The 13,049-nt window shown below is 43.9% G+C and overlaps 2 protein-coding genes across 5 annotated transcripts in view; one reads left to right on the top strand and one right to left on the bottom strand.

The window, feature by feature from the left end:
* The window catches only part of LOC122543911 (zinc finger protein 239-like), a 125,479-nt gene that overhangs the window by 88,141 nt on the left and 24,289 nt on the right, over positions 1–13,049 (top strand). The window lies entirely within an intron of this gene.
* Positions 1–13,049, bottom strand: part of LOC122543913 (zinc finger protein 774-like) — a 63,744-nt gene that overhangs the window by 45,628 nt on the left and 5,067 nt on the right. The window contains exon 1 of one of the 4 annotated variants that reach the window (XM_043682818.1): positions 417–744. The exons of 1 other annotated variant lie outside the window; for it this stretch is intronic. The gene's annotated coding sequence lies outside the window, so the exon portion shown is untranslated. 2 more of the 4 variants (XM_043682820.1, XM_043682817.1) reach the window with 2 other exon arrangements.

The following is a 13,049-nucleotide window of genomic DNA, read 5'->3' as shown; positions in this document are numbered from 1 at the left end:
GATACATGGAGCAGGACCTACCATGGCTAGAGCGAACTGGGGTGCAGGATTTGCGTCCTTTCCCTTCCTTGTGTACCGCAGCGCTGCCTCACCAATCAGACACTTCGTCAGCTTGACAGGCAACTAAGCCAGTCTGAGCTACTGTTCTGAGCTGATGCTCCCCAGTCATTGAGAACATCGCCCCTCCCCCTACAAAGATGGCGGTGAGGGTGCGCCCAGCCCTCAATGCCCCTAATAAAGATGGCGGCCGGCAACCGGGGACCTACGCTGGTAGCTGCGGCCCATTTCGATGCACACCAGGAAAGGGGGAAAGAAATTCCTTATCGGGGTTAGATGGAGACTTACAAAACACATTTACGAATCATGCGCGACTGCCCACTGGATTCATCGCTCCTTCCACCCCGCCGTATTCTTACCGTTTGCGGATCCGAGAAACAAAGAACTACCGCTAATGCCCATTCTGCGCATGCTTAGGTGCTGCGACTGCGCACCGCTTTTCCATTGTGTGAATACAGCGTATTCACCACCGCGGAGGCTGCTGGGTACTACCTTCGCCATTGGCGGTTCTGTTTTTTTTGCCGTTATTTAATTGTTTTTTTAGTTATCGAGTAGGAACAGGAGGCGGAGAATCGAATCATAAAATTAGAAAGTAAACATTTTATCAGCATAAAAAGTGGAGGATAAGCCCTTCATCAGAAATTCCTGATGAAGAGCTTATGCTCGAAACGTCGTCTCTCCTGCTCATCGGATGCTGCCTGACCCGCTGTGCTTTTCCAGCGCCACACTTTTTGACTCTGATCGCCAGCATTTGAAGTCCTTACTTTCTCCTAAAAATTGGAGTGTCTGTTAAGTGGTTCAGCATATTGCGTAACGTTTCAATTACTGAAATGTGGGAACACGGTGTAACGTGCGCGTTACAAACAATTCAAGGGCTGTCTTAAAGGAATGACAGGGCAGGCACGGCAAGTATTAAAAACAGAAAGAGCTGGAGAAACTCGGGTCTGGTAGCATCTGCGGACAACGAAACAGAGTTAACTTTCAAGTCCAATATAACTTCGGAACTGAAAGGCGCTGAAAAATGGTTTTTAGGTTTTTAACAAACGGATAGGAGGAACAAGCAGGACAAGTGGTGAAGATGCCCACAAACAAAGGTAAGTGATTGTAGTTAAATGCAGAATAGGTGTTAAAAGACAGTGTGAATAGCAGAAAATGGGTCGGCTGTGCTGACAGCAAATCAACGTGAACATGACAGAGGGACGAAGGGGAAGGTGGTTTCAACGCAATGGAGTCTGCTCGCTCTCCACAAGTACTGCTGAGTTTCAGGTAGAGGGTGGTGCGTATATGGAATTAGCTGCCAGAGGAAGTGATGAAGTCTGGTACAATTACAACATTTTAAAAAGGCATCTGGATGGGTATATTAATAGGAAGAGTTTAGAGGGATATGGGCCAAATGCTGACAAATGGGACTAGATATCAATATTGAGTCAAAACAATTTAGGGTTTGAGGCACCTTCTCCCATATCCTTACCCCCACCCCACACATCAGGCCTTGTTATCACATGTCAGAGTCAAAAGGTGTGGCATTGGAAAAGAGCAGCCGGTTAGGTAGCATCTGAGGAGGAGGAGAGTCAACGTTTCAAGCATAAGCTCTTCATCAGGAATGTGGGGAGGGAGCTGAGAGATAAATGGGAGGGGTTGGGGCTGAGGTTAAGGTAGCTAGGAATTTGATAGGTAGATGAAGGTATGGGTGATGGTGGCAGGTTGGAGTGAAGGAAGGAGCAGATAGGTGGAAAATAAGATGGACAGGTAGGACAGTTCAAGAGGGCAGTGCTGAGTGGAGGGTTGGCTCTGGGATAAGGTGGGGAGAGGGGAAATGAGGAAACTGGTGAAATCGACATTGATCCCATGTGGTTGGAGGGTCCCAAGGTGGAAGATGACGTGTTCTTCTTCCAGGTGTCAGGCAGCTTGAATTTGGCAGTGGAGAAGGCCCAGGACTTGCATGTTCTTGGCAGAGTAGTAGTGTGAGTTAAGTGTTCAGTAAGAGGGCGGTGAGGTTGATTGGTGCATTTGTCCTGGAAATAATCTCTGAAACATTCCGTAAGTTGGTGTCCTGTCTCGCCAATATGGTCTGCTACCACACATAGTCTACTGTTAGCCACTAATTGTCCTAATTTGTAATTATTCATTCTCCTAGAGTGATGATTATCCACTCACTTATCTGTCCAACTGATCTTCCTTTACTTTGGGCTCTATCTCTGTCTATTGTTTATTCCTCTTCCCCCTACCCTTCCTTCTGCATAAAAAAACAACGTTTTCTTAGCTACAATCAGTTTTAATCAGCTCAGAGGAAGGGTCACCAGACTCAAAACGTTAACTCTAATTTCTCTCCACAGTTCTGGCTGAGCTTTTCCAGAAATTTCTATTGTTAATCGATTTTAATTATTTAGAGGCATACTAGAAAGGAGCTCAGAAATGGACTGAGGAGAGCCAGGAGGGGACACGAAAAATGCTTGGCAAGACTCATATCTGAGGAATAAGAGAATGATTAGGGAGAAGGTAGGGCCGATCAGGGATAGTGTAGGGAACTTGTGCGTGGAGTCTGAGCAGATACGGGAAGCCCTAAATGAGCTTTTTGCTTCAGTTTTCACGAAGGAAAGGGACCTTGTTGTGAATAGAACTTTGAGGAGCTGGGAAACAGGCTTGAACAGATCAAGATTGATGAAGTTGATGTGCTTGAAAATTTGGCAAAGATTAAGATTGATAAGCCCCCAGGCCAGACCAGATTTATCCTAGGTTGCTCCGAGAAGCGAGAAAGGAGGTTGCTAAGCCGCTGACAAAGACCTTTGCTTCCTCACTCTCCCAGGGAGTTGTACCGGAGGATTGGAGGGAGATGAATGTTGTTCCTCTTTTCAAGAAGGGGAATAGGGAAATCCCTGGCAATTACAGAGCAGTCAGTCCTACGTCTGTGGTCAACAAGGTTTTGGAAAGAATTCTGAGGGATAGGATTTATGACTATTTGGAAAAGCATAGCATGATTAAAGGCAGTCAGCATGGCTTTGTGAGGGGTAGGTTATGCCTCACAAATCTTATTGAGTTCTTTCAGGAGTGACGAGACAGGTCGATGAAGGTCGAGCAGTGGATGTGGTGTATATGGACTTCTGCAAGGCATTTGATAAGGTTCCCAATGGTAAGCTCATTCATAAAGTCAGGAGGTATGGGACACAGGGAGATTTGGCTGTCTGGATTCAGAATTGGTTGGCTGACAGAAGTCAAAGAGTGGTTGTAGATGGAAAGTATTCTGCCCGGAGGTCAGTGGTGAGTGGTGTCCTGCAGGGCTCTGTTCTTGGGCCTCTGCTCTTTGTAGTTTTTATAAATGACTTGGATGAGAAGGTTGAGGGGTGAGTTAGTAAATTTGTCCACGACACAAAGGCTGGAGGTGCTGTTGATAATATCGAGGGCTATTGTAGGCTGCAGCACAACATAGACAGGATGCAGAGCTGGGCTGAGAAATGGCAGATAGAGTTCAACCTGGATAAATGCAAAGTGAAGCATTTTTGGAAGGTCGAACTTGAATGCTGAATATAGGATTAAAAACAGGATTCTTGGCAGTGTGGAGGAACAGAGGGATCTTGGTGTTCAAGTACATAGATCCCTCAAAGTTGCCACCCAAGTGGATAGGGTTGTTAGAAAAGCATATGGTGTTTGGCTTGCATTAACAGGGGGATCGAGTTTAAAAGCCATGAGGTTTTGCTGCAGCTATACAACATCCTGGTGAAACCATACTTGGAATATTGTGTCGGTGTTGAAGTAATGGAGGCTGGTACAATTAGAGCATTTAAAAGGTCTCTGGATGCATATATGAATAGGAAGAGTTTAGTGGGATATGGGCTATGTGCTGGCAAATGGGACTAGATTAGGTTAGGATATCTGGTCAGCATGGACAAGTTGGACCACAGGTTCTGTTTCCATTTCTATACATCTCTATGACTCAATTGGAGTCTGGAATGCGCTGCCTGGAAACATTGAGTCATACTACATAGAAACAGGCCCTTCAGCCCACCAACAAAAACCAAAATAGACTAATCCCATTTACCTGCAATTGGTCCACAGTCCTGGCATTTTATGTATTTATCCAGATGCTTATTAAATGTTGTGGAAGTACCTGCCTCCACCACCCTCTCAGGTAGCATGTTCCATAGTTCTATCAACCTGTGCGTGATTGTTTTCCCTCAGATCTCCTTTAAACCACTTGCTCCTCACCTTAAAAATATGCTTTCTGATCTTAGACACATCTGCCATGGGGCAAACATTCTCACAATCTATTCTGTCTATGCCTCTTGTAATTTTGTGTGTCTCAATTGGATGCCCCCTTCAGCTTCCTCTGTTCAAGGAAAAGAAACACAGTCTATCTTGTCTCTCCTCGTAACAGAGACTTTTCATCTCAGGTTACATCCTGGTGAAGCTTCTCTGCACCCTCTCCGGTACAACTATTGCAAAGCAGCAGTCGATAGACCTCTGATAAATAAAATTGAAACACCCAGAAAAGATTGCTTTGCCTCATAATCTAATGAAACAAGTGTGAAATGTGGTATAACCTACCTCTTACCCCTAATCTGTTGTAAATGAGTGGTTAAATGAAATGGAATCCTTTCACCCACTCTATAATTAACAAGTAACAATTTATTTATCTAACTCCAACAATGAACAAATTAACTTTTGTTTTTGGAATTGAGTGGGTTCTACCAGAAGTTTTCTACCAAACTTAAGTAGCGTGGTGGCACCGCTGACAGATTTGCGAAAGAAGAACACAAACTTTCGGTGGACAGAACAATGCCAGGAGGCATTTGAGAATTTAAAGTGTTAACTTCTGCACCGGTTTTAGCCACACCAAGTTTCCTAAACCCCTTTAAAGTCGTGATTGACGCCAGCGATGTAAAGATTGGAGCTGTATTGATGCAGGAGGATGATGACAGAATTGAAAGGCCACTTGGTTATTTTTCAAAGAAACTCAACATCCACCAGAGAAAATGCTCCACCATTGAAAAGAAAGTTATTGAGTTTGGTACTGGCCTTATACCATTTGTTTGTTACGAACAATGTTTCAGAGAACATTACAGCGCAGAACAGGCCCTTCGGCCCTCAATGTTGCGCCGACCTATGAATCCAATCTGAAGCCCAACTGACCTACACTATTCCATTATCATCTATAGGTTTATCCCCAAGGACCATTTAAATGCCCTTAAAGTTGGCGAGTACAGAACATAGACAGAGAGGGTTTCAGAGACCATAACACTCTCACCTTTTTTGGAACAATTTAAAGACAGAAGTATGAAACTATTTTGTTGTGGTCTTATGTTACAGACTTTTAATTTACGAATTGTATATGTTGCAGGTCATAAAAATGTTATTGCAGATGCATTACCATGGGTTTAATAAAAAATGTGTAGCTAAGACCAGCACGATCCAATGTTATATATGTATGCAGAATCAGTACGAAAGGTATAACTTCACATTAAATACCTAGGAATAATAGATAATGCCTGTTATCTCACAATAATGCCATTAAGATTTAGAAGAGAGAAAAGAAATGAAGCCATCTTTTCACCAGGCTTCGGAACCAACATGACTGGCGAACTCCACACGCTCTGACTTGGCTTGGTGATGTCTTCTTGAAACATCGCTTCCACTTTGCTTCTGTCCTGTGCTGCTAGGAGAGGATTTAGCCTGTAGGAGTGTTGTTTATCAGAACAGCATTCCCCACATCAACCTTATACACTATAGTATTCGTCCTCCCGATTCTATTCCTACATATGTCCTCATATTGCTTACAACAAGCCTTTCAAGTCAGTTTTCTGTTCCCGAGACTGATAGCTTATTAACCTATGCCATCCCGTCAGAACTTTCTCTAACTACAATAAGGACAATTACTGCAGCCATGGTGGCAGACAGGTGGCACATGATATTTGTGCCATAAAAGTGTCAGGCAATAATCATTACCAATAAGATTCTAACCACATTCAATGGTATTACCATTACTAAGTATCTACATTTTAACCAGAAACTGAACAGGACTCTCAATATGAATACTGTGGCTACAGGAGCAGGTCAAAGGCCAGCAATCCTGCAGTGAATAACTCACTTCCTGACTTCCAAATGTGTGTCTACCATCTACAAGCACAAATCAGAAGTGTGATGGAATACCACCCCCTCCCCCCTCCCCTTCCTGGATGAGTGCAGCTCCAGCAGTACTCAAGAAAATTGACACCATCCAGATCAAAGCAATCTCCCTTGTGTGGTGCCACGTCTCCGATCATTCAATCCCTCCATCATTGACACTGACTAGCAGCAATGTCTACCATCTACAGAATGCACTGCAGAAATTCACTAAGTGTCCTGAGGCGGCACTTTCGAAACCGCAGCGACTTACTGTTTGAAGGACAGCAACACCACCACTTGCAAGTTCCCGTTCCCACCAACCTAAGCTGAAATCATGCTACTGTTCCTTCAGTGTCGCTGGGTCAAAATCCTGGAACAAGTTGAAAGCTCAAAAAGCCAGTGTATTCATAATAGATCAAATGACCTTCTTCGGCATTGTCGCAATTCTTTAATGCTGTAAACAAACACCTTAAATTATACAATAGATTAAGTTCACTGATACCTCTCCACGACTGTGCAAATGTAAAACTTCAGTCTGGGAGTCACAGATTACCTAAAGAAAAGGGTAAGAATCATTGGTGATTTTAAAGCAGTTTATTAGCAAGCAGAAAAGACCCACAATGGGTAAGAATGGTTTATTGATCCCAGATTCGACAAATGTATGGGAACAAGTAAGAGGGCAGTGATCCCTGGGACTGGAAGCAGCAGTCTCACCAGAATAGTCTCCTGATCTCGGATCAGGTGGATGCTGATCTCTGTGGCTGGAAGTGGTGGCCACCTTGGAATGATCTGCTTTCGATGTATAGAAGATTAGATTAGATTAGATTAGATTCCCTATAGTGTGGAAACAGGCCCTTCAGCCCAACCAGTCCACACCGACCCTCCGAAGAGCAACCCACCCAGATCCATTCCCCTACATTTACCCCTTCACCTAACACTACGGGTAATTTAGCATGGCCTGTTCACCTAACTTGCACATCTTTGGACTGTGGGAGGAAACCCACGCAGACACAGGGAGAATGTGCAAACTCCACACAGACAGTTGCCTGAGGCAGGAATTGAACCCGGGTCTCTGGCCCTGTGAGGCAGCAGTGCTAACCACTGTGCCAAGGACAAAGCTGATCTCCAGTGCAAGGTCCTTTCCTGTGCAAATTTTCCCTCTTTCCTGTTGATTTAGTTTATTTTTGGGAGCCTTCTGTCAATCATTCACAAGAGCAAATCCCTCCTTTTCCCCTCAGAAGTCCATGGAGTCATTTTAGATTACAAAGATAAGATTAGATTACTTACAGCGTGGAAACGGGCCCTTCGGCCCAACAAGTCCACGCCGACCCTCCGAAGAGTGACCCACCCAGACCTATTCCCCTACATTTATCCCTTCACCTAACACTACAGGGAATTTAGCATGGCCAATTCACCTAACCCGCACGCTTTTTGGACTGTGGGAGGAAAATGGAGCACCCTGTCTCATTGTTTACTGGGACATCCTGTTTAACTTATGCTAGATCCCTCACCCTATAAAATTTGTCTTACGGCAGGGTGTGAGTGAGGGACACTTCCTTGGAAGATAACATATGTACACCATCAAAGTTTGTCAATGCAAGAAACCTTCTTCACAAGTGACAGAGGGAGCTATTCCTGTAATATTCAATTGATTTTTTCAGATTCTGCTTCTGTATTAGATAGCAACTTCTTACAAATCCCTCAACATGGAAAAGGAAATATCCTTTTAAAACAAAATACTGTGGATACTGAAACAAACACAGAATGCTGGAAAACCTCAGCAGGCTGACAGCATCTGTGGAAAGAGAAACAGTTAATGTTTCAAAACGGGTATGTCATGTCTTCAAAACTTGGAATATCCTTATTGACTTCTTGCAACTGATTTCTGACTAACCCAGCTGTTTCTAAACTATGAGCTTGTTTTTTAGATTAGATTAGATTACATTACAGTGTGGAAACAGGCCCTTCGGCCCAACAAGTCCACACCGACCCGCCGAAGCGCAACCCACCCATACCCCTACATTTACCCCTTACCTAACACTACGGGCAATTTAGCATGGCCAATTCACCTGACCTGGACATCTTTGGACTGTGAAAGGAAACCGGAGCACCCGGAGAAAACCCACACAGACACGGGGAGAACGTGCAAACTCCACACAGTCAGTCGCCTGAGGCGGGAATTGAACCCAGGTCTCCGGCGCTGTGAGGCAGCAGTGCTAACCACTGTGCCACCGTGCCGCCCAAAAGTTTTTCCTAAGTTCCAGATCACATACTGCAGATAACTTACCAGAATGGTTAGAATCAGTAACAGATTCCAAGAATAAATGTCAAGACAACTCCAGTTTGATAACTACCAATTTTGATTCATCCTCCGTACCTGCATATCATCTCACACAATTCTAGATCATGTCATAAGTATAAACGGTTTAAACGAAGCTCACATGTGGAACTTAAAGATTCTCAAGTTCCCTGTTCACCTGCAACCGCCTCATTGGAAATTTTCACAATCCAGATTTGAAGTCCCTCTTTAATTTTACTCGTTCTAACAGAATTGAGGGTGTTTAATTCACTCCTGATCAGCTTAATGCCAGTTTCCCTGTGGAGTATGTGCCAATGCCTTGATGATTCAAAATGTTATCTGAATCTTTGATCTATATGAATCAATCAGTGCTGTTCTGTCGTCAATATTAAACATGTCTAGGACCTATTTTTCCCTGCAGGTCAACCACATATTTTCCCATGTTAATTATCTGCAAGCTCACATTGGCATCTCAACATCATGCCATTTATGCATCTGACACAAGTCACTCTCGGTTTTTCAGGTGATCATAACAAAAGATCAAGAGGGTGTCTGTCTGGAGGTATGTGCTAATCTCCTCCTGTATGGATCTGATGTCTTGAATAGTGGCCAATTAAATTTGGTTTTCCCAACAAGTTGGGAGGCCAGGATACAAAAATAGATATCAATTTACTCATCAGATCAATGCTTTCCTAACTTTTCTGAGAACAGACAACGATATCAAAGAACGAAGAAAATAGAAAATTACAGTCAAGGCACAGGCCCTTCGGCCCTCCAAGCCCACGCTGATCCAGATCCTCTATCTAAACCTGTTGCCTATTTTCTAAGGATCTGTATCCCTCTACTCCCTACCCATCCATGTATCTGTCTAGATACATTTTAAATGACGCTGTCGTGCCCACCTCTATCACCTCCGCTGACAACGTGTTCCAGGTACCAACCACCCTCTGTGTAAAGAACTTTCCACATATATCTCTCTCAACATTTTCCTGTCTCACCATGAACTCATGATTCCTAGTGACTGAGTCCCACACTCTGGGAAAAAACTTCTTACTAACCACCCTGTCTATACCTCTCATGATTCTGTAAACCTCAATCAGGTCACCCCCTCAACCTCTGTCTTTCTAAAGAAAATAATCCTAATCTACTCAATCTCTCTTCAAAACTAGCACCCTCCATACCAAGCAACATCCTGGTGAACCCCCCTGCACCATTTCCAAAGCATCCAAATCCTTTTGGTAATGTGGCGACCAGAACTGTACACAGTATTGCAAATGTGGTCGAACTAATGTCCTATTCAACTGTTAAATGACCTGCCAACTCTTGTACTCAATACCCCGTCCAATGAAGGAAAGCATGCTGGATACCTTCTTGACCATATTGACCTGCGTTGCCACCTTCAGGGTACAATGGTCCTGAACAGCCAGATCTCTCTGTACATCAATTTTCCCCAGGACTTTTCCATTTATCGTATAGTTCACTCTTGAATTGGATCTTCCAAAATGCAACACCTTGCATTTGCCCTGATTGAACTCAGACATTTCTGTGCCCAACTCTTCAATCTTTCTTTCTTCAGCTGCATTCTCTGACTGCTACTATCTGCTACTCCACCAATCATCTGCAAACCTGCTAATCAGACCACCTATGCCTTTCTCCAGATCGCTTATGTATATCACAAACAACACGGATCCCTGTGAACACCAATGGTCATAGTTCTCCATTTTGAGGAACTCCCTTCCATCACTACTCTCTGTCTCCTGCTGCCCAGCCAGTTCTCTATCCATCTAGCTAGTACATCCTGGGCAACTTCACCTTCTCCATCCGCCTACCATGAGTAACCTTTTCACATTGATCTGTCCCATCAAAGTATACTCAAACTGAATCATTCCAATTCCCACTTGTTGGCATAATATTCTCCATCTTATATAAGTGGAATATGCCATTAACTCATTCCTTCTCATTTAGGAGTGCTGAAGGAACTTTAATGGCAGATCTAATATGGATGTAATGTGGTGTTTGTAGATCAGAGACAGGACTTGCAATCATTTTGGAAATAACACTCGTGTCTCCTGTTCTCAACACTTTGGCAAGAAAAATAACAAATCAAATAAAGCCAAATTTTAAAACAGCTAACAGATCAATAGTGGGATTGATCTTCTCATATCATCTACAAGAGAAGTCTATAGCTGATAATTTAATCTAAAATACTGTCGGTGTCTGTGATGGGGCAGTGAACCATTATATTATGGGTGGCACAGCAGCACAGCAGTTAACACTGCTGCCTCACAGTGCCAGAGACCCGGGTTCAATTCCCGCCTCAGGCGACTCTCTGTGTGGAGTTTGCACATTCTCCCCGTGTCTGCATGGGTTTCCTCTGGGTGCTCCGGTTTCCTCCCACAGTCCAAAAATGTGCAGGTTAGGTGAATTAGCCATGCTAAATTGCCCGTAGTGTTAGGGGAAGGGGTAAATGTAGGGGAATGGGTCTGGGTGGGTTGCGCTTCGGCGGGTCGGTGTGGACTTGTTGGGCCGAAGGGCCTGTTTCCACACTGTAAGTAATCAAATCTTAAAAAAAATTAACTGAATAAGAATAACTCCAAGTATGAGTTACAAAATGCATGCAGAATTGCAAAATGTTTCAAAATGTTTGATTCCCAACGGTAAGTTTCAGCCTTGATATTAAAGTTTGCACCAAACTCCACCCTTTTTAACTTTTTCATCGAGGGAGGTTGATGTAAAAGTGAAAATGAAATGTAAAAGTGAACCTTCATTTTATTTTACTCATACTATTGTACTACATTTTAATTTTATTTCATGTATTTAGTTCAAATCATCACCACCTTTGAGGGGAACAACCTAGCTCTCAATGCCGGCCAAACCAAGGAACTCACTCCTGACTTCCAGGCAGGATGTTACTCATGCCCCCCCCCCACACATTAACAGCACAAAGGTGGAATGAGTGGAGAGTGTCAAGCTCCTGGGCGTGGTCGTTCACAACAGGCTTTCTTGGACTCTTCATATGGATGCATTGGTTACAAAGGCCCAACAACGTCTCCTCTTCCTCAGGCAGCTGAGGAAATTTGACATGACGGCGAATACCCTCGCCAACTTTTATAGGTTCGCCATCGAGAGCATTCTGTCTGGATGTATCACTACCTGGTGAGATCGGAGACAGTTACAGAGAACTTGGCCCGGAAAATCACAAAGGCCAACCTCCCATCTATAGAATCCATCTACCAGGCACGTTGTCAAGGAAAGGCCGCCAGCATTCTCAAAGATCCATCCCAGCCTGGCAATGTTTTTCTACAACCTCTACCATTGGGGAGAAGGTACAGAAGCCTGAACACACGCACCAGCCGGTTTTGTAACAGTTTCTATCCTACTGTTGTTAGAATACTGAATGGACTCACAAACTCTTAACATTCCCCTGTACCTGTGTTTTTGGTTTTGCCGCTGTTACCTATTATTTGCTTATCTATGCAACTTAACTCTGCGATCTGCCTGGATTGCTCGCAAGACAAAGCTTTTCACTGTGTCTCGGTACAGGTGACAATAAATTCAATTCAATTCAACTATTCTGCTTGTATGCAATTAAACTTTCATAAAAGCAGACAATTGTGTGACCTAGCCTCACTTTCAGACCAAAGAAGAACCAACATACATGTTAATCATTTATTTTACCAATTCTATTTAATACTTTGTTTTGCACTTTTTTCTCTTTTGGTTTTGCTTCAGGGAATTTTCCAAATGTCTGTCAAAAAGAATGAAATTAAGAAAGCTCACTTTCCCAGGGACACAAAAGCTTTGGCCTCCCCAGAGCTAAAAAGAAAGAGTTGGACAGCCTGGAGTTTTCCAGTTTGAGAGATACAGATGACACTTTAAGCTAAAGCATAACTTCTGGAATCAAACATCTCGGTGCCTTTGAATCATAGAATTCCTACAGCATGGAAACAGGCCCTTCAGCCCAACAGGCCCCTACCCACCTCCAAAGAGTAACGCAACCAGACCCATTCCCCAACTACTCTACATTTATCCCAGACCTCGGGCAACTGTGTGGAGTTTGCACATTCCCCCCCCCCGTGTCTGCATGGGTTTCCTCCAGGCGCTCCGGTTTCCTCCCACAGTCCAAAGATGTGCAGGTTTGGTGAATTAGCCATGCTAAGTTGCCCATAGTGTTAGGTGAATTAGTTAGGGGAATGGGTCTGGGTGGGTTGCTCTTCGGAGGGTCGGTGTGGACTTATTGGACCGAAGAGCCTGTTTCCACACTGTAGGGAATCTAATCTAATCTAATGCACCTAACCTACACATCACTGAGCGCCATGGACAATTTAGCACAAACAATTCACCTGACCTGCACATCTTTGAATTGTGGGAGTAAAACGGAGGACCTGGAGGAAACCCACACAGACACGGGGAAAACGTGCAAACTCCGCACAGACAGTCGCCCGAGGCAAGAATCGAACCTGGGTCCCTGGCACTGTGAGGCAGCAGTGCTAACCACTGAGCCACTGTGCCACCCCAATTAACATGTATTTTGGAATCCACTCCTAAAGTTTTGTTTTCACTCTATAATTATATTTCACTTTATTCAGCACAG

This window comes from Chiloscyllium plagiosum, chromosome 45 (genome assembly GCF_004010195.1).
Source record: "Chiloscyllium plagiosum isolate BGI_BamShark_2017 chromosome 45, ASM401019v2, whole genome shotgun sequence".
Classification (NCBI taxonomy): Eukaryota; Metazoa; Chordata; class Chondrichthyes; order Orectolobiformes; family Hemiscylliidae; genus Chiloscyllium; species Chiloscyllium plagiosum.
The sequence above is the reverse complement of the archived record's forward strand: the minus strand, read 5'-3'. Positions and strand labels throughout refer to the sequence as shown.